The sequence below is a fragment of the Passer montanus genome, unplaced genomic scaffold, assembly GCF_014805655.1.
Source record: "Passer montanus isolate IOZ18808 unplaced genomic scaffold, ASM1480565v1 scaffold42, whole genome shotgun sequence".
NCBI classification, from domain to species: domain Eukaryota; kingdom Metazoa; phylum Chordata; class Aves; order Passeriformes; family Passeridae; genus Passer; species Passer montanus.
This window is the reverse complement of record NW_024369041.1, coordinates 2,706,223-2,728,569: the sequence shown is the minus strand read 5'-3', so window position 1 is coordinate 2,728,569 and position 22,347 is coordinate 2,706,223. Positions and strand designations below refer to the sequence as shown.

Genomic DNA, 22,347 nt, shown 5'->3' with positions numbered 1-22,347 from the left:
TCTGAACCTTATTTCATAGTGAATGCAAAAAACTAGGTTAAGGTATTATTAAGCTTGTACACTTAGGCTCAGAAATACCCCATGAGAAATAGAGCTGAACATGAAAACAGTTCATTCTTTTTCATTGTCTGGTCTGATGATCCACTCTCTACATAAAAGCATAATTCTTTTAAACAAGTAAAGTAAAAGTTATTTAATATAACATAATTATGAACCTGAGGACTATCCTAAAGAACATTCAAAAGGGCAGAATTAGACAATGCATTTGCCCTTTAGTGCCTTGTAATCCACGCAGCACAAAGCTCATTTCACATTAGGGTAACATAGTGCCTTTTTAATACAGAAGACATAAAGAACAGAATGAGAGAGGCCCCAATATGCCTGACATTAATTGTTCAGCTATTGCCGCAAAAATACCTTTACCAATGTAAACAAGCTTTTTAATAATTTAAATAAATAAATACATAGTCTCTACATGTACTGGGTCCCATTCAAGGATAAGATTTTCCCCAAAACATTCAAGAAATATTCAGCCCAGGGTAGCAATGCCAACTGTCCCATCCTTACAGACTGAGTACAATTAACAAAAGTTTGTAATTGAAACCCACCTGAAGTTAATGCAGGACTCTCTTTACAAGGCAAAATGTTTCTCTGAGTGAGATCCAGGCCCCTCTGTGCCAGAAGCTAGCATAGCTTTTAGGCAAACACTAAATAAGCCTCCATAAGAAATAGTTTGCTAAGACTGGAGTTTTCTCAAGGGAATGGGTCAGAAGTCTCTTTGCTCTCTAACAGCAGCAACAAACCAAAAGCGCATTACGTACCTGTTCCCGCAGCTAGCTCTCTTCACACTGCTCTATTTGCCACACAAGGAGGTTTAAATCACGTTAATTAGCAGCAGGTGCTCACAGTTAAGACAATACTGAGCCGTTTCAAAGGAACACTGAAGTCTTTGGGTGTATCCAGTGATGGGCTCAACTACACCAATTCTGCTCTAAAGGGCCCCAGGTGCAGCTCATCCTGCCATCAGAAGACTCAAGCAATGGCAAAGCAATTGTGCTAATGGCACAACTGTCTTCGACAGAACGTTGGCATTTTATTAAAAAGGAGAACACAGCTCTAATGTGCTACTCTCCCTTAGCTTTTTTTCATGCAAACAGCAGGTCAGAAAAGAAATCCTGCTTCAGAGACATGCTGTAGACATGCAACAAGTGGAATCAGAATGCAATGTGGGGATGCAGTTTGTTATCTTACCTATCAGCATCTTACCAACAACTCACACTCCTGAAGTGATGGCTGTAAATGCGATTAACACTCTTTCCCTTCCCTCATGAGAAATATCTCTGCCTTTTTACAATTTCATAGAGATATTTTTAAACTCTTTATAGGCATCATATAATTTATCCACCTGATCCTTCTTTGGCCAAGAAATAATGCTTTTCGTGATAAATAGCTTCATAATGTAAATTCTAGTAGACATGGTGCAATTCTGAAGCCTTCTTTAATGGAGTCACTCACTGCAGGTCCCCTAGGGAGTAGCAGCCCTACCAGGAGACAGCTGGGATCTCTATTCCCTGTCACTGGGCAGGATGTTTATCCTGTACCAGTAAGTATTTGAGGGGATTTTGCCAGCTAAATAGATTTTGAACTCCCAGTGCACTTGGGAGGGATTCACACCTACTTTTATCTTTTTTTCTTAGAGCTGCAAATGGCACCAAAACACAAACAGGAACAGGATTAAGCAGCAGCTGAGCACAGATTTTGTAGTTGAAGGAAATGAGGAGTCTTATTAGGCAAATGTGAAACTACAAATTGAGTTGCATAGGGGTGAATTTGCACTTGACAAAATTAACTCTGTGGGGAGCATAAACACAAGTACCTGGACAGCCTAAACCACAGCATACTGGTAAACAGAAAAAATACCTAATATCATAGATAGCACTGCCAGTGTGCCTCAGATCTGACCAACAATATTATATATTCTCTAGGACTGGAGAAATTATTAATAAAAACCGAGGGACAAAGGATAGGCCAACCTCATTAGAAAGCAAGATAACTTGCATTCAAATGCTCGAGTTTTAACACCTGTGACCTGCAAAGGAAACAGCTGGAAGAATTAAATACAAGCCCTTCATACAGTATAATTTAGAATTCTCGCCTACCCTTGTCAAATTCTCTGCAGTTATATCCCTTATGTTAAAATATCCAAGCTAATATAAGGTAAAAATGAAAAATATTGTTAGTTCTTGTGTTGCTTGAGCAGTTAGGAAATGTAAATAATTGTGACAATTTGTTTGGGAGATTACTAGTTTGAAGTCCTGTATAAGTCAGAACTGTTAAGTAATTTCATTATCAGTACAGAGACTTTTGTTTCCCCCTTTGTTGCAATCCCTCATCTTGAATTGTCACTACCCAGCACTCATCTCCCTATCACAATCTGCAGCAGCCAAGTGATAAGGTTCCTTGTTTGCCTTCAAGAATGCCAATTGTTCGTCTGTCAGTGCTCAGGTTTTATCACTGGTTCAGTGGCAGTGAAATTGAGTTCTGGGAGGAAGGAGCCTGCATTATGCGAGAACAGTCAGATGCAAGGACAGCAGTATTTTTGTGACTGAGAAGTCAGCTGTGAAGCCAGCACTTACTGTCCATTGGAGTCAGCTGTGAGCACAGAGGAGAACCTGATGACATGGTGATGGACAGTCTGACTGCAGATTTCCTGTGCACAGAGAGCTGTGACTATGTTCAGTGATTCTCAGACTCTGCCTGTATCCTACATGTGCTCTGCAGAGTAGTAACAGTAAAACACACATCACTTTTCAAGCCACATTGCTCTCTGCAGGAAAGCAAGCAGTTCAAGACTTCTCATAGGCTCTCAATAGGTAGGTTGGTTTGTTTGTTTAAATATATTTGAAACCATAAATTTTCATCTGTAGCTTTGAAGTTTTTGTATGGAGTTAATTCAGTGGGTGATTTCACCATTGGAGAGGAAAATGCACTCAGGTATGACTAAAGGTGTGACTATAAAACAATGTTAAGAAATTAAAGCACTGTGGGTATAGAAGAAAAAGGTAACACAAATAAATTTAAAAGTCCATAATCCCAGAGAAAGAAAAGGCACCAATACATGGAGGATGACTCTCAGATGGCTATTTTAATCCCACTTTTTGTAGATGACCTGCGTAAACTAGGGGGAAAAAAACTAAAAACCAAAAACAGGAAGACATATTTCCTGAAACGCAAAGTGAAGATACTAAATACCTAAAAAATCTCCCTAGTTTTTCAAATGCTTGAATAAAATTGGAAAGCAAGAATTAACACAAATAAAATAATTTCTCTGTTTCAAATGCAGTAGCCCCATAAGCATTAAGGGAGCTCAGCCCTGAGATCATTCTAAAAAAATTAAGTTATGATACAACTCTTCTTGCCCCCAATACCCAAGACATTTCATCTGTTCTAGGAAGATAATAATTCTTATCTTAACTGCAAGCCTAGAAGACTCATATTGCTACAGTTAAACACAGAACACCATCCCGTGTCAGTGCAATGGTAGGGATGAAAGCACCAGAACTGAAGAGTTTGTACTACAGGTGGGATCACTAAATCAGTGGCATTCACCATCACATGCTGCTGCATCAAACAAAAAGGCTGAGTCCTCCCTGTGTACTTAGAGGGGCTGTGAAATCGGGATCACTGCTCCTGTCTGCTGAAGCACTTACTTGCCTTGCACTTCTCACATCTTACAGGTGGATTTATTCTGCCCTCGTCCTGCAGAGGGAAAACTGAGACACCGAACAGAGTAAATTAGGCCCTGAAGAGGACAGAGGTGCTTGGTGGCTTGAGTTGGGATCCAGGTTAATTCCTTAACCTGCAAACAAAGGCTTCCAGCTGCTCTAATTCTGTCTATGTACCCAAACCCACACTAGGGGACCCACTCAAGAACCCTGATGGAGCACAATGTCCATTCAAGGTGCATATGCAGTGATTCAGTTTAAGCAACACAAATATATTGACGTCAGTGATAAGATAGGAATGGTGGGACAAGACCTGCAACACTTGGTCCTCATTCAAAGAGCAGTTGTATCAGAATGCAAGCAAATCCTTCTTGTTAGCATTTCCGTATATTATACCCTGATAACTGGAAATTAATACTCTGCAAGATAGAGCCAGTAGGCTGTAATTAGCTAGAGAACTATTGTCACACTAATTCTTAAAATCAGTGACACAGGATATTTGCTAATTGGGCAGAGAAGGTGCTGAGCTAAATGAGGCCTCAGAGCAGTGCTTCCATTGCTCTTCTTGAAATCATTAAGGACATGGGGAAGGAAAGTCTTGCCAAAAAGACATGCTTTTTTCAAACAAACTGTAATGTGTGCAAGGACAGAACAAGACTTCCTCTGAAACATGATTAACTCAGCAGAGCTTCTGCAGAAAGCTTTCCCAGCATCTTAAACCCAAAACTGACACCCTCATTTGATTTCCTTGTAATTAAAGCTTCCACATCTGCTATCATTTGGCCTCCCCTCTTTTCTGCATGACATCAAGGTAAACAACTAAGTAATTATTACAGCTGTTCCCACAGACATCTAAAGCACTTACCTTGGGTAACAGATTTTGTTAAAGTTATTGAACTGGAGTTGTCATCTGCTACTATATTGCAAAAAATCTATGTCTGTCTTACATGCAACATATAATAAAAAAAACTCACTAAAAGCCTTTAATACACACTAGTAAAATAAATCTTTCTTTTCTACAAGTTCATAATCTGGTTGTCAAATTAACAGAATCCAAGAGAGCACCTGACATGTTATGCAAAACTTGAGTTATTCCCAGTTTAGAAATAATTTTGACTCTCTGCTGAGACTCAGAGGTCTGGGTTTTCATTGTATTATTGTAGTAGCTGATTTGAAACCTGTATAATTACTTGACATTTCTTCTCTTCCTGCTGCTTATTCTCCCCACCTGAAATCACATTCTTGTGCCATACCCATAGCTTCTGAATTCTAAAATACTGAATCTCATTCCCATACAAGTATATTTGGCAACTAAAAAATCGAAGGGAGGGAAAGTAAAATAAAATAATAGTATCTGGAGAATTGCAGCTCAAAAATATACTTTTCAAAGTTTACCAGCAGGAGTCAGTCACTCTGTCAGGAAGTTCCTGACTGTGTTCATGCCTGAGATACTGAATGGGATTGCCCCACAGCTACTGTGGAAGAAGCCTTAGATGGAGGTACATCAAACAAGCCATAACTAAAATTCAGACTGGATAAATTCATTAACATAGGTTTATCTAAGGGAATGTGCTGGTTTTGCATTGGAGTCATTGAAAGTTTTTTCAATTTAAACAAAATTTTCCTCAAATAGAATATAATAATCTCCCTCTTCTGCTTAACAACAGCAAGAACCCTGTGTGAATGCAGGCTTCAGTTGGTATTGCAATAGCAGGGTGTGAGCTGTTCCAAGAGCTGTAGAGTGTGTCCATACTGGTAAGGGCCTTTTCATAAGCATAAATAACATCCTTTTTGTAGAAGAAATGGAAGAATAAAATGTATCATCACAATTTCCACCAGAGTAAAATTTATCAGCTGGACTAAAGAGAGGGATTAACTGACAGGAGAGCTACAGATAAACATCTTCTGAACTGCACATAGTGCCAAGAAAGTGAGAGTAATACCATACTCTGAGATAGGGAAGAAAAAACTCCACCAAAGCCATTACAGCTATTGCAATGATTCAATAATATTTGGTATATGCAGTTCAATTATCCCACTGCCAGAGTGTGACTAATTTCACTCTCACAAAACCTAAGTAATTAAAGTTGTAAAATTGAGATAGAGCAATTCTTAAATTAACAAAAAAATCCAAATGATTTAGTGTGAATCTCCACCTGATGAAACAATAAAGCTGCTTTTGTTTGCCCTAGTGACTCTCCTTGGACTTGATCACTGCCTTGCAGACTGGTTTACCAAGTTTTGGCATATGGTCCACCCCTAGTGCCAGCAAAGGCTCCCTTCCACAACTCCTCCTCCTTCATTAATTAAAATCCAGAGCTGAGGAATAAATGGGATGAGGGAACCTTCAGAACTGAACAAAGTTGAGCGGCTCCCAAGACAAAGTCACTGAACCACAGTACCCTTACCTGCTGGTAAGCCCTGCTGGCAGCTGCAAGGGCTGAAGTCCTTGGAGCTGTCACGGGGCTGCAGAAGGGTGGCCACCTGCGGCCACGTCATGGCAGGGGGTGCACAAACACAGGAGGACACCAGCCTGCATCTGCAGCTTGGAAGTAACTTGTAGGTGGTGCTGTAAGCCCGAGAACAGCACCAGAAAAATAAAGAGTTTACTTTGTGTAAAGGGATGTAATTACATCACTTCCAAGGAAGGGCTTTCAGAAGCAAGGATGCACCTTCTCTAATGTGCATCTTCCACTGCATAAATTCTGGAAGCCTGGATTATAAAACTTTAGAGTGTGACACAAACACAAAGGTAATTGTATAGACCTTCCTCAAGGCAAAGGATGATAAATGACCCAGCAAAGCATTTCATTGTTCAGAATACTACACACACAAAAAATCTATGGAGATCAAAATTCTGAAAGAAATGTGGAGCTCGGGAAAAGGGAGCTTAATGAGCTACCTCACTACAGGCAGTCTTTGTACCTGTGATTAATTTGATGTTTCCTCTCACATTTATTTTAGGAAGGGGAAAAATGACTGTGACTAATTCTCTAAAAGGTGAACATCAAAGATTTTAAGTGATGCTATCTCAGAGTCAAAATTTCTAACACTGTGTATATGTACATGGTTGAACAATTAGCAACAGGCTTTATAATAAGACAGATATTTTTAAAAAATAGTTAGCAATTGTCTTGATTTTTGAACAAACAATTCAACATCCTTGCCAGGAGCTGTTTTCCGAGGGTTGTGGATTTCGTTCCTGGTTTATGGATCCTGGCAGCAAGTCAAACTGAAACTTGGAGTGAAGTACAACTTTCAGAAACCTCAACAAAAATACAGGGAAAACCTATAGTCCAAATTTCAGGGCTTCTCTTTTGTATTGTCCTATGCTACTGAGCTTGTAAAGTAAGGGTAGTGAACAAAATTACATTCTCAGCTGCATTTCATTTGCCTTTGCAAAGACATCATCTCCTACAATAGAAAAAAGATGAAGCGGGCCCAAGGATCTGACAGGAAAGTGAAGGATGAATTACTTTTATTGTGATGAACTGAGTCTCTTGTGATAACAAAAACATCAGCTCAGTTAAAAATGTGGTGTGTAGTGCAAGCTCACTCTTGTGATGCTAGTTAGACATTTATGCGATTGTGTTGTCTCTGGGTTTCAGAGCTTAGACCCTCAATGTGCACTGCATAATAAACACAGCAGCTGAAACCCAGCAGTTCATGGATCCTGGTGTTCCTACCATTGTGTCTTTAGGATGAATGGATGGGACTCACAGCAGCTGCAAAAGCCTGGAGTAGGGGGAGCAGGATGGAAATTCTGGCCCAGACAGAACCACAGACATCTGTAGGACATGGCTGTGATTCCAACTCTGCTGTTGGTCGCTACATCCCAAGGAGGACGGAGAACTTGACAAAAGTCTTCACTGACACATGAGCTGTAATAAATACAAAGCTACCTGGCTCTCTAAGTCTCTTCTCTTAGTTTGTTAGAACTCTGCTGGTTTTTTAGTTAGCTAATTGATGGAGATTCCAACAGCACCAGAATTTTTAAATCTTCTCCTTCAGACTTCCTACATCATCCAACGGAAGTTTCCTCTCCAGACGGAATTTTACTAGAATGGAATCTGAAATTCAACATTTTGCTGTGAAAGTTCCCTTTTACCAGCGTACATCACTAGTGCACAACCACCCACAGCTCACCTCTAAGGAGAAGCAGCATTATTCCCCTAGAGCTCCAGGGATGACTCCCACAGCCAGTACACTGCAACCTTAATAAACCATGCATTTGCATCAAGGGATTACGTCCATGAGTGCAGGGGAGTGGACTCATTTAATAGTCTTTCTCTAGCACTGACTGCTCTGATCCCTACAGCAACTCTGCTCAGCCAAAAAACAGCTACAGAATGACAAATTGATGTTTTCCTTCCTTCTAAAACAAGTCACCTCTGATTTTATGGCTACACCAGATGCATTTTCCTCACTTAGATTTTAGGAGGACAAGCTGGTTATATTTCTCTCTATTTTTGCCAGAAGCTTTGTATTTTGTGCTGGATGCCTCAGGTCAGGGCTGATTTAATTCTACAAACTACGGTTGATCTGTTTTGCTTTTGCTGAGCAATAGCTCACAAAAATAATCTCTATGATCCTGACTGCAGCAATTGGGCAGGATTAGACAGTCAAATGTCTGACATACACAGGCATGTACCTTTGTCTTTAATCCTGTGTGCCTCCATTGTCAGATGGTAATGCAGCTAATCCTCCATTTGAATTTTAGATAAATAACTCCTTGCCTCTTTTTTTTTCTTTACACTTTACCCCTTCTGCATAAATGAAAATACATTGAGCTACTACTGTGAAAATAAAGCAGTCCCCTTATGTTGGCTGTAGGGTGCCTGAACTGAAGAGCCTCTCTGGACTATCAGCTGGCATTAGCTGCCAACATTCTGTCAGCTTCAGAGGCTGCCAGTGGCAGAGGGAACTGGAAACTCTCAGCAGTTGTGCCTGCAGAGAGGCTCTCACTTCCTACAGCCATGCAAGGGCACACTGGTGTATGCAGGCAGGGCACTTGATACTGGTAATGCCTCTGCTGTCTCTATCATATAGATAAACAGCTCCTTTCAGGGTACAGAGACACCAAATTCATTGCACAGAACACATTTTAAGCCTCTTCCTCTCAAAAATTTAAAGTTTTCCATCTCCTCGGTGTAAAGTTCTATTCTAAATTTGTCCTACAATGGAGTTAGGCAGCCATATGTAAAATTTGCTCTGTGACCATGTCTGTACCCAGCAATGTAAAAATCAGTGATTTCCCTTGACCTCTTTTCTTGTGGTGTCTCAGTACAGGAAAGTGGCTCCTTACAGACTTATACCTGTACAGGTCGTAAAGAAACTTTGGCTTGCATAGTGAATATTCAGATAGAATGAAGATTGTGGAACACATCCAGAGGCACTTCTGTGACACTCAAGTGACTCAGTCCTGTAACTATAATCACTGACCAGTTCTCATTTTTCCCAAACTGCCAATTCCATCTATTCTGACTTAGCACAGAAACTACTATATCCTTTCCTCTAGTCACAAGGGAAGCTTGTAGACCTTCAAAACAGATGCTATCATTTCCCAACCGACTATTTCTGTTCCTGGTGTTCCCTCACTTTCTGAAAGTTCATTACCAATCCCTCAAACACCATGACCTCCCCCTGGTCCTTCACTCCCTCACTCAGTGAAATTAACCCTTGAGCTAGAGACGGAAACATCCTTCTGCATTCCTAGCAGAAGTCTCATTCAAACCATTCTTTTCCCAGCTTTACTCCTCAGATAGGCAATGTGATGCATTTACACCTTTGCTTTTTTTCTCCATTCTTTTTGTTGCCTGCAATTCCTGCAGACAAACTCCAGGCCTCAGAACATCTCAGCTCCAGGCTGATGTAACTACAACTTGCCTTAAGGAACTTCACTGCCTTATTAGAATTCCCCTGTTTTAAAAGTGCTTTTCCCTTTTCCTTTCATATTTTTTCCCTCTAAGATTTCCTTTCTTTCAATTATTACAGTTGGATTCTGACAGCAGTTATCATATTTTTTTTCATATTTTACAGCCAGGTATCCTGTCTTAAAATTCAAAAGAGCTGGTGAATAGCTTCCTCAACAGTAAAGGATTGGGAATGTACCAAGGTAACCCTGTTCTCTCGTTTTCTTCTCTTATATCCTTACCCATTAGAAACCTTGACTTTTGTTTAAAATTAAATTAAACTTCTTGTATTTGAGACAAAATCTAAACATACAAAGCAACTTCACTGCATGCGTTCAGAAAGCACAGGAGAGAAGCTAAGGTACATATGTAAATCTTGAGTTTTCTTCAGAATACAAACAATACAAACATATGTTTTCTTTTTAAAATTATCCAAGAACATACACATATAGTTCCCTTGGTTTAGCCATGTGAGCTGTGGAAGAACTCCCAGCACTGTGGTATCAACATAAAAGGAGGGATGACCATCAGCATCTGAACTGAGTGATGAGCACACCAGTTCTCCATCACGGAGAAAACCTCAACAGAAAGAACTTGTGAGAAGCACAGCTGGTGCAACTGCCATCTGACTAAAGAGCTCTGTCCTCCACTCTTGGAGGGAGGGGTATCAGATTCAGGGGTATCAGACTGCAAATGATCTGAGCGAGGCTCTCTTGACAGACAGCAGGCAAGAGCCAGCCTCTGCAAGCAGCACCTTCCCAAGAAAGCCATTTATGTGCTTGTGCTGGATATAACACCGTGTTACAGAGTCTTCAAATGAAAAGCAACAGTGACTAAGGCAACATTCACGGCAGGAGAATGGAGAATTACACATTCCAGCCAGCTCCAAACCTATTTCCCTGGATCTTCAGGAGCAAAATTCAAACCCCTGAAGTCACAGCAGCTACTTAGAACTTAGGTTCAATCCAGATTTAGGCATTGGTTAGGTCAAGTATGCTAAAAAAAATCCAAGCACCAAAAGCATATGTTGTAAATTTAAAATTAACTTTGGAGTACGTTTTTTTTCTTATATAATCTATATTTTTTCAGGTTGTTTTGCCTGTTGTCATCTGAAATCTGTGTATTTCCTGGACTTGTTTTCTTTCTTTGGGAGTGAATACACTGATTTTCTCTATATTTATTCATTTATGAGAAGTTTTTCCAAAATGGCTGAAGGATTTAACCATACAAATATTTTTGACTCTCAATAGGATTTGTTTTCCAAAATTCTCTAAAGGCTTTAGAAAACTCTAAATCCCCAGACCTACAATAAGGCTGCTTTGTGTACTACTGTATTTTATTTCACAATTCTACTGAGCTGGCTTACAGGCATGCATATCTGCTGATCAGCACATTTTAAGGAATCCTGGAGAATACACATAAAATTCTCTGTCTCCTGTAAGGTAATCGCCAAAACCAGAATGTTTATGTGTCTTATGCTGCCCAGCTCAGATGTAAGCACAGAAAAATTCAGGAAACTGACTCTGAAAGATCAGCAGAAGCCAAGAGTGAGTGGGAGAAATGTTTGATTGGATAGTTTTAAATCTCCACGCATAAGTCAGAGGGAACTGTCTGGAATGGAATATTAGCCCCCTTCAATGTATTCCCTATCACCCAGCAGAGCAGCATTTTGGATCCCATTCACCCTGCTGAACATACTGAATTCCTCGACTCTGCTGAGCACTTCAGATTAATAATACAGAGGAGGCAGGTGAGGTGAATCATAAGAGATCAGAAAAGGCCAAAGCATTCTCCATTCAGGTTCCCCACATGGCAGAGCTCACCAAGAGCAGCTGTGCTGTCAGTGCACAGGATGAAACGGTGGCCAGGTGGGGGCTGGGGGCTGGAAAACCTGGAAGATCTCACATGGAATCATCCACACAGCATGCCCAGTATAGAACAAGATTATGTCTTTCATTCCTTTGTATCTCAATTTTAAGAACTGATTGGCAGAGCTCAGCCCAGACTCACTGAACTCAGCCTGACTGCCATATCCAGGTTCATGACTAGGTCTATAAAGATGAAAATTTTTCCCCTCCTGAGACATAGCTGTGGTTTTCTCCAAAGGTAACACCTTGTAGCACACTCTCTACATGCGTGAATATTTGAAGTCCCCTATTAGAAAAACATAGAATGAACTGTTGAAATCGCGAATTTATCTCAACAGGGTTAAAATCTAAAAAAATGCATTACAGAAACAGATCTGCTGAAGGAACAGTCATTTGAGCTTAGAAAATCATGACTCAGAAAGCTGCACAGCAATTGCAAATGACTCCCATTGACTCTCACCCATAATGTTTTAGGCAATAGAACAATATGCAAACCTAGAGTAAGCTGGTTTTCAAGAGAAAGATTTTTAAAATGTTTTTATTCAAGATTTATGCCCTACATCAGTTAAAATTTTATACAGAGTAGGTGAAAGAAGCAAAGGTGAGAAAAGGTTGCAGGTAAAAAAATTATTTCAGTCTAAGGAGGTTATAATCACAAAGTGAATCACCACAAGTACACACTGAATTCTTCCATCATTACCTGCCTTCTGGAGTGAATGACTGGGTGATCAGATTAGTAACATTCTCTTGAAATCCAGATTTTCTGCAGGCTAAATAGAACTCAGCAACTGAGTAGTCTGGGAAAAAAATTTGTCTGGCACCAAAAATAATACAAAGTCTGAAATAGCAATGTGTGCTGGTAAGTTTGTTTGTTTGTTTGTTTTAATAAAAGCAAACACTTCTTAATTTAGGGTCACAGTTTCTATCTTACATCCTACAGCTTATATGAGATCAACTTGAATTTTCTTTTTTTCCATCTCTTTTCCTAATTACTGGTAAAAATCTGGCATTCAACTTTGCTTCTGATCTCCCAACTTAAAATATTGAATGGAAACAATCCATTATTTCCATGACATTAGTAACAATGAATCTAAAGAAATTATTATCAAGCAAAACCAACAAGTATGGGACTGCAGTGAGCTGCCCCCCTGGCCCTCGCCAGCTAGTCATGATCTAACAGAGAATACATGGATTGTGAGGTCACTGAAAGACAAGGGAACCACAACTGATATTGATGTAAGGGGAAACAAGCTCAAAGAAGTCTAATTGTTAGCCCAGTCAGTTCAATGAGGAGCTGTTCAAGTGGGACAGGGCCCACTGCATGCCCTCAGTCTCCTGTAGGACACAGAGCTCCCCCATTATCTGTGGCCATGCCTGATTAATCACTTACTCAGCCACTCATCTGCAAATGACCTGAGCTCTGTAACTGACCCCAGTGGGACCACCAGGGCTCCCCCAGTTGTGAGCAATTATTCAATGGTCCACTGTGGTATTCAGCTGTCACCCACACACCAAAGAAACCCATTTTACACTACAAAATGCTTTGTGATACTTCCTTTAAAATGTATTCATGTGAAGACACATTTTGTGAAGCAAAATCCTTTAAAAATAACCACAATAGAGATGCAATTGGAGTGAATTAATTTTACCTGATTCAACTGGCAGTCATTATAATTACAAAACCAGCTCAGCTTGCTGTAGAATTCTCTGTTGATACACTCTTATCTTAAAGAAGGGTAAAGAAATAAAAACATTTAAAGGCACCTTATTATCTTCCTAATTGCTGATGAGGGCAGGAGCTGAATCTGGCTCTCACTACGTGCTATCTTCAGTAAGTAGTGTACCAATAAAAGGAGCAAAATGTAAAAGAACTTACAGGGTCCCTTATTCCATAGAAAATGGTTTAAAAGCTAGTTTCACCATTACAGGCAAAAAAAAGTATATAAAAAATCAGTAAAATACTCCAATTGGGATAGATTTAGGAATTCAAGCTATAGGTTAATTTATCTACAGCTCACTCAAAGTCAGTAGGAATTTGACATCATAGCTGACATCTAAACTTTGAAGCTTTGAGCATTACAGCCTACTTTGATTTAAATGCTATCTCCAATACCACTCTCAAGAGAGTTATGGCATGGAAATGAAGGTTTGTGGCACACTCACTTATTACAGTGCAATACACACAATGATCCTGTCTTCCAAAGTACAGCTGCAAAATTTAATTTCTCTTCTGAAATTATCCTGAATTAAATACTTGCAAGCTCTAATGTTGTGTTCTAAAGACTATAAGATAGTAAAATAAGTTCTTTATCACAGTTTCATGAAGAGTACAATGGAAAAATAAATCCTATGATAAATATCTCAGTAAAAGGATAATGAAGCCAATACAGAGTGGGCTGAGGATTGAAACCAGCCGGGGAATAAAGAGCAACAGACAAGTTCATATTTTCCCTGCCTCTTGTGGCATTAAATCTTTCTTGAGAGAGAAATTGAACCTACCCATTTTGCTAAAAGAAGGATGGGTTACTGGAAGTGATAGGTAAAAAGCAATTTATTTACATAACTGTCTAAGAGCATCACATTTTTTCAGCCTAATCTCTTAATGATGCAACATGATAGATGTAGTTAATTTGAAGGGTATTATTCCTTTTTGCCCATATGCCAAGAGCAGCTTTTGCAAAAAACACAAGTATTACAAAGTTGCTATGAGACATTTAAAAACAAGTTAATTACTCATCTATGTGAGAAGGGAAACATCTGCCTTAAGAAAAACACCAACCAACCAATTTTCCTTTTGAAAATGGTCAGACATTATTCAAGCCCAAAACATAAGAGAACATACAGGTAGGCATCAGATCCAGTGTGGATTTTCAACACCCTTCTAATGTTATAGCAGGATCTAGCAATAAAAAGCACTGTGCCCACAGACAGATTGCATTTCATCATACTGCTTAGAGCTTCCCATTTGTTTATTTTTTGATAACTGAAAATTCATTCGAATTTGGCTACAGAGTAAAAAAGTTTTCCCTGATATGAAGCATCATTCTTACTATATAAGTCCCTGTTCCAAAATAAGGGAATACTACCCAAACACATAATTTTAAAACCTATATATACTTTTATTTCAGGAAAAAAATATCAGTGTGCAAAATTTCAGACCAAATGTTTCATTTGAGCTATAAACCACTCTAAAAAGAGATGCAACAGAAATTGGTGTAATAGTGAGTAATAGCAGCCCTGCCTACCCTGGGGGGAAAGGATCCAGCCTGGGAGAATGCTGAGGCAGAGCTGAGTCCTGCCCTGTCCCTGTGGCTGCCCAGCAGAGACTCAGTGAGCAGACACAAATAGCAATGTGCAAGTGCTTGCCTGAAACCTTTTGGCCAAGGAGACAGCAAACCATGGTTGGCCTCAAGACCCAGGGCAGGCAAGAGAAAAAGTCTCCCATTGATTTTAAGGGCCTCGTGTTCAGCTCTGCAATGTTTGTTTTCATGCAATCCAAGCTATTCTGCAAGTTTCCAGCCTGGCCAAACTTCCAAGCCTGAATTACAATGGAAACTGGAATGCATTCAAATGTTACTGACTCTCCAGAAGTGGAGCCAAATTCACACTAAAAAATACTGTTTAATAGATAGGCATATGTTGATTTCCCAAAAACTGTGTAGTATCAAATGACAATGTTAAAAAAACCCAGAATTCTGTTTTCAGGCCAGGAGAAAGAGTGGAATAGCAATCTGAGCCTGTTCCAGCCTCACAAAATGCAGACTATTGCTGGGCTTGCAACACACCCACTGATAACAGAAAGTAGAAGGGATCACTGTGCAGTTTTGTTGTTATTTAAAGGCACTTTTGATCAATAAGTTACTTAGATGTGCAATTTTCCAGCTTAGCCATAGAAAGGTAGCAGTGTATCATTCAGCAGAGTATTGCTGATTAACATATTTCAGCTTTCTTCCTTAGAGTGTGCAAACTGCTGTTACATAATGTTTAATACAACACATTTCAGTATTTTGAGCAGGTGTTTTGCTTCTGAGACCCTGTAGAGGGCATTATGAAACACAAACACTGCCTCTTCCCAATGCCTACATTTCTGGGACTGTAATGGGAGCAGAGCTAATGAGGATGGAGTGAAATCCAGCAGATACACCCACTTCTTAACACTTCTGTGCATACATAAGGTAAAAGAATCACCATCTTTCTGCTGCCAGTAAATCTGACAGATATAGCAGATTTAAAGGTCTGGGATCCTTTTCCTTGACCTAAAATAATTTCTTTTCACTTGCTTGCAAATGTGGGGTTTGTATATGAGTTTGCTGTAATTAGGTTCTGCAAACCTCACTACTGATATTCAGTGCAGTAATACCAAAGCAACACTTTCCCTCCCAGTCTCATTATTTTTCTCTTCAGTATTTTCTCCTCTTGCAGGGCTTACTCTAACTTAGGAGTGTGGTTTTTTTCAAAGGAGCATGTTTCACTCATGTTCTTCTCCTTCCCAGTCCACTGAGTGGCACCAAAGCTTTTTCTTAACCCTTCGCTTTTCTGTTTTATTGCAGAGAAGGAAAGTAAATCACTGCAAGACTGGTGTCCTTCCTGAAGGGCAGTAGTAACACATCTGTGCCTGAAAAGAGATCCCCATGAAGATCCCCCTGCCTTAAAGTGGGTCTGAGGAAGAGGACAGGCCTGGACAAAGTGTTGCTGGGGTGTGACAGTTGTGGAAAAGGGTCTTTCCCTCACCATAGGAGTTGATGTTTTGTTCTTATGAAAACTTGAAACCCATCAGGGATCACCAAAGACAGTGAGAGCTCCTCATAAATCTTCTATTCCCTGGTTGGTCTGTTAATTGAATAAGCAAAACAGACCAAGTTGTCACATCCTCTCCCTATCTTCCTAGATATTTGGAACAGCTGAAACTTGCAACAGTCTCAAGCTCATTTTCATTCAAGAGCATGTGGAAATACAAGGTACAATGGGAGGGGCTGTCTTTACAATAGATTCACACTGAATTAATCCAAGTGGAAAGCTGCATGCCTCTCAGATTTTTTCAAAAGAGTGTCTAATAGGATTAATTTCAAGGCTGTGGATGCAAGTTACCATGTTTCTTCCGAGCAAGGCAGAAAGGGCCGTAGTGCTGGGCATTATGGGGCTCCCTGCCAGCCATTTCTGCTTCATGCTTCTTTGCCAATTAATCTAGCAATGTCTGCCCCAAACAAACAGGTTACCAAGGATAAATGAACAGCTAAATGCTCATTTAGCATTTCTGTATCCCCTTTTCACTTGTTTTTATGCTCTGGAGCTGGCCATTCAGACACAAGAGGTGAAAGGTAGGAGAGGGACAGAAATACAAAAATCGGTACCACCTCCATTCTCATTCCATAAGATCTCCTTAGGGAACATCTACCTGAATCCCCCAGGAGCAGGTGTGTACAAGGAAGGGGAGAAGCAAAATGAGCCAAGAGGAGCTGTCCAAAGGCAGCTGCCACTGATCTGTGACCTGTAGGCCACACAGTATTTAATGCTAAAGGAAATGTGTGTTTGCAGCTACTTCTCAGAAACTTCACTCTGAAGGACGTGGTCATTTATATTAACCATAAAAGCCTTTTGGGTATTGTCTTTTGGGTTGAGAGGTGCAGAGTGGAGGAACTGAGGCATTTCATTTCAACAGAAAAATTGCACTGAGGAGTACAGTCAGTGGTCATGTACCATGCTCCCCAGCTAAGCTTTGATAAAGATCTCAGCCTAGAATTTATTAAAAAATGAATGCTGGAGATTCAGAGGGGCTTAGCAAAGGAGAAAAGAGTCTGTTGTTGAATCTAATAGTAATAGATGTTTGCCATTTAGAGTGTGACTTAAAAAGGTATAGCATTTGGAAATTTTTGAGCTAAGCAGAAAGGAATCAGTCTGTGCTCCCTACTCCGGCACTCTCTGTAGCAAAACATCAGTCTCAGTCACTGAAATAAAAATTCTTTGAGCTACGTTTTTGCTAAACAACACCTATGCATGCTAACACTTCAGTTATGAAGACACAGATCTGAAAGGCTTAAAAGCTCTCCACAGCAGCCAAACATACCCATCTTTTTTTGGCTGAATTTCCATGCCTGCTGTTTCTCCTTTCAGAATCTATGGTTATCACAGAAAAATGTCTGGTTCCTCTTTCTGCTCTGCACCACGTGTGACAAAAGACACTGTAAAGCCTGTCTAGGCAAGTATTTACCTCTTCCCATCCCTACCACTCCCAATGAATCTCTTTGAGGACTGCTATAATCCTGATAAAGTGTTTGCCTCATATATTGATATGTACCACATCAAATTTTCAGGAAGTATTTTAGTACAGATCTCAGAACCTCATTACTATAATCTGTCCTAGAGGCCTTTTTAGTATTCTGCCGGATCTCTGTAGCCAAGTAAGAAAGCAGCTAAGAAACTGTACTGCCTCTGTCACAGGATTCGACACAGGGTCAACTCAGCTGGCAGGAGGTGATCCTTGAATATTAACCATCTTTCTTGGAACCCTCGTAGGTCCAGGACCTTATCCCATGACTCTGTACCAAGCAGATGCCTGAAGAGGCCAAAGTCTGCTCTCCTCAAGTCTGGGGCAGGGGCTTTGCTGTGCACCCTTTTCATAGTCCTAACACTTCAACATTCCACCATGTCATGGTCACTCCAGCCAAGGCTGCCCTGGAGCTTCACATCCCCCACCAGCCCCTCCTTCTTTGTGAGAGCAAGGTCCAGCATGGCACCTCTCCTCATTGGCTCCTCTGTCACTTGGAGAAAGAAGTTACCATCAGTGTATTCCAGGACCCCCCTGGATTACCTATGCCCTGCTGTGGTGTCCCTCCAACAGATACTGGGGTGATTGAAAGAATACATGAAGACCAGGCTGCCTCTTCCACTCAGTCTTCCTGGTTAGCACTGTAATGCCACTGTCCCTGCCCTCCTTTCATCCTGACCCATAAGCTCTCAACCAGCTCCTCATGCATCCCCAGGCACAGCTCCATGCACTCCAGGTGGACATTAACATAGATGGTAACAGCTCTTCCTTGTCTCCTTTGCTTGTCCTTCCTGAAGTACCTGAATCCTTTGATTCCAGTACTCTGGTCACAGGATCCATCCCACATGAGTCCATGATTCCACAGCCCTGTTGATTTGTATACATTTCTAACTCCTCTTAATTACTCCCAATATTACATGAATTTGCATCTAAATCTAGTATTTTGCATTTAAATCTAGCCCCCAGTGAGGTTTTGGACTGGCTGGATTTCCTTTGGCTGCTCTTCAGGGGCTCTCCTGCTGACATGCAGCCAATCTCCAGGCTCTGGGCCTCTCCTGCTGGCCTGGCATTCAACTGGTAGGAGTGGGATGGGCTGAAGGTCCCTTCCCACAGAAACTTGAAAGCTCTGCCTGCCAGCTTGGCAGCCTGTGACTGATGATGCTCTCCCCCTTGCCTGACAGATGGAGCCCATTGCACCCAGCAGACCAGGATTCCAGGCAGAATCCCATGTTCTAGGTAGCTGAACCAGGCCTGGTCCTTGCTGGTGCAAGCTTTCATTCTTCTGCATCACTGGCCTCTCTTCCTCCCTATGTCCCCTTTCCTGTGGAAAGTTTGGATCTATCTGGCTGTGGGGCCACTGCAGACTGTGCTTGGAGGCAGCTCTCCAGCTCCTTCCCAGCCTCCCTGACATGACTCGCCCATCTCAGCACCTCCTGCAGCTCAGCCAACTGTTGCAAATATGCAAATTGTAATTAGAAGGAAGTGTCAGACCAGCCACATTAGCACTGATGTTGCAAACACAGTGCAGCTTGATTTACGCAACAACATTTTGACAGCACAATTATGTCAGTTAAAAACGGGGAAGAGCACAGCTACAGCATCTTAGCTGTGACAGAGCTGACGAAATCACTCCTTGTTGAGTTCACACTGAATCTAATATATTTTCTTCTGAAGCAGAACTAGAGCTGTACAGGGACTGCTCAGCTGGAAAACAAGCTGTGAAAGCAAGAAAGTATAGCCAGGGAGCAATGACGAGCAATTTGAAGAAGTACAATTAGCACACATAGATCCACAAGAGGATGAACTCCTTTTTTAAACCCTCATAATTTTCTCTAGAAGAGAAGCTCCTACTGAATTCAGTAGGCTATTGAGGGTCTATCTAAAGTTCACACAGCAACTGAGATGAGTCCATGATTGTAACAATTAAATTGTTATTATTAGGAATCTGGCACAGCTGCAACTAAATACCCCAAATGCAGCCTACTCACAATGTTTTCTATGCTTGTAAGTGTATATAAAAAGTTAGCAACAAAGTGCTTTATTATCTAAAAACATACGGGATAAAAAAAGAAGTGGCTCAGCAGAGATAAAACCTCTGATTTAAATTATTGCTTTCGTGCTAACATTTGCCTCACAGTCCTTTGAGAAGTCAGGCTTTGCATGAATATTTTGTGTTGTGAAATCAATGAAGACACCAAGTTCTTTTTCCAAGATGAAGAGATCGAATCCGTATTTTAAATAGGGGAAAAAAGCATTGACAGTTCAAGAACAGTACAGTTTGTACTTCTAAGATGAGATGTGAGCAGTATGAATTATGACTCTGATATTAAGTAGTTCTGGTCCATCTACCACTCTCCCCTCAAGAGCAACTTCAATTTCCATCTCCACTGAAATTAAAAAGAAGACTGAATTAGAAGCATGTTTCTTCTCCAATTCAGTTCTCTTTAAAACAGAAAAGGGGAGTTAAAAATATCTTGGACAGAGGGCAAAGAACTATGTATAACTACAGCAAAGTCAGCAGTATTGTAGCAAAAAAACAAATACTTGAGATTGAAAATAGAAAATGCATGCCTAGATTTTAGCAGGGAGCCCTTTTCTTTCCTTGTGTAATGGACAGGGACAGGAATAAAAGCCCCACAAAACAAGGTGTGTATTCCATCTAAGTTGTTGCTTAACCACAGAAATTAGAAAGAGCCTTAGGCAGTGAAACTCCTAAGTCAAAAAACTCCAGTCAAAAACCTCCTAAGCTTCCAAAATGAGTAAAGAGAACAGTCTAAAGAGTGATCCTTTCTATCAATTTACATATTTCCACTGGAGTCTTATATCTGCAATGCAACTGCATTTTGATGAAGTGCTGCCCAGAAACTGTGTCCAAGCCCCTTCTCCCCTGCGGATGCACCACAGCAGTCACTTCTATGTTACACAGCCTGTTTTCTTCTCAGGTAATATCTTCTGTCTCATACTTTAATTGTTATAATTGTTTAAGCTCAAACCATCAACCCCTCTGTAGTCCCTGCTGTGTTAAATTAGGCCATTTTCTGTTTTATGCAAAGAACTTTGATGATGTAAGCATGCTGATCACTATCCAAAGCAACTAACTGGGTTTTTTGTGAGTACCCTATCATTTCATTTGCACATGTGCAATGAAGAATCTTTTTAGAGCACAAACAGTAACATTCCAGCCTTTTTTGTTTGTTTGTTTGTTTCTTTTTCATTGAGGTGAGGAGTGTGCCTTCCTCAGCCCTGGTGCATCCCTGGGGTGCAGGGTCTAGTCATGTTTAGTTTGCAGTTTGATGTTTACGTCCTTTCACGTGAAATTCACATTTACTGGAACATCAGGGTCAGATATTGAAGTAGCTGCAGCTGAATGGACCATGTAATTAGGCATGGATTCACTTGTTGGCAAGCTCCCAAGGAATGTGTGACACCAAGTAACTTTCCTAGCTGTCTGCTAGGGGTAGCCAATAATACTCAAAATAATCTCTTCTAATCTCCACAGAAATATGGGGGGCCACAGTCCTGCTCTGGGGCAGAGGCAACACATCACTTTCACAGTGTGAATGTCACCGTGCAGAAACATGTTTTACTAGTTTTGTCCAGGAGAATGTAAATTTCCAAACAGAAGAGTGTAATAAACATATTTCTGTATTTACAGAAATAAGTGAAACCGGATACTTCAGCTATATACAAATGACTTTTTTTCTTCACATCAGGAAACCCAGAACTCACAACTATTTTTCCACAGTTTCAGCTGTAACAGATCACAGGGTTTTTTTGGTTGAGGGAAATTTTCCACAGGAAATTCACAACTAGGCTTGTGTAGTATGCCCCAAACACAGCCCAAAAGAGAAGCAGATGGGCGGCTAGCTCATAACCAGCTCACAAAAGAAAATGTCTTCTTTACCTACAGAGTTTTATCCTGAGCTCTGACCTTTAAAGAACGCGATGCCTCATTTCTGCGATTCCGAAGTTAAAATTCCAGCATGTCACCCCCTGCTGGTTACCGAAGGCAATAGAAGCAGCCGAACCCCTGGCCGCGGCTGAGCCTTTCGGGGCCACGCAGGGTGAGCTTAGCACGGCTCTGCTCAAGGGCCCAGGGTCCCAGCACCCTCCTGCCCTTGGACAGGCATGGGGCTGACACCTGGCCCCAAAACACACGGGAAAAACAATGGCCAAGACCCACAAGTGCAACAGGGTGGGGAGAGCCCAGCCCGCTTACCTGCCTGAGGCACTGGGCTCGGCTCACCTGCCGGAGGAACCTTCTGGAACTTCCCAGCCCCTGCTCACCTGTCTGAGGAACCTTCTGGAAGCCCCCATCCCCTGCTCACCTGCCCGTGGAACATTCTGGAACTTCCCAGCCCCTGCTCACCTGCCCACGGAACTTTCTGGAAGTCCCCATCCCCTGCTCACCTGCCCGCGGAACGTTCTAGAACTTCCCAGCCCCTCCTCACCTGCCCACAGAACCTTCTGGAACTTCCCAGCCCCCCCTCACCTGCCCACGGACCCTTCTAGAACTTCCCAGCCCCTGCTCACCTCCCTGCAGAACCTTCTGGAACTTCCCAGCCCCCCCCCCCCCA

General features: G+C 41.2%; 1 protein-coding gene across 4 annotated transcripts in view; it reads right to left on the bottom strand.

Moving 5' to 3' along the window:
- Positions 1 to 21,751, bottom strand: part of GRID1 (glutamate ionotropic receptor delta type subunit 1) — a 538,060-nt gene extending 516,309 nt beyond the window's left edge. For 2 of the 4 annotated variants that reach the window (XM_039719736.1, XM_039719740.1), the window contains exon 1: positions 609 to 789. The gene's annotated coding sequence lies outside the window, so the exon portion shown is untranslated. Of the gene's footprint in view, positions 1 to 608; positions 790 to 821; positions 896 to 21,701 lie in introns of those variants that run through there. The other 2 variants (XM_039719738.1, XM_039719737.1) reach the window with 2 other exon arrangements.
- Between the last annotated feature and the right edge of the window lie 596 nt (positions 21,752 to 22,347).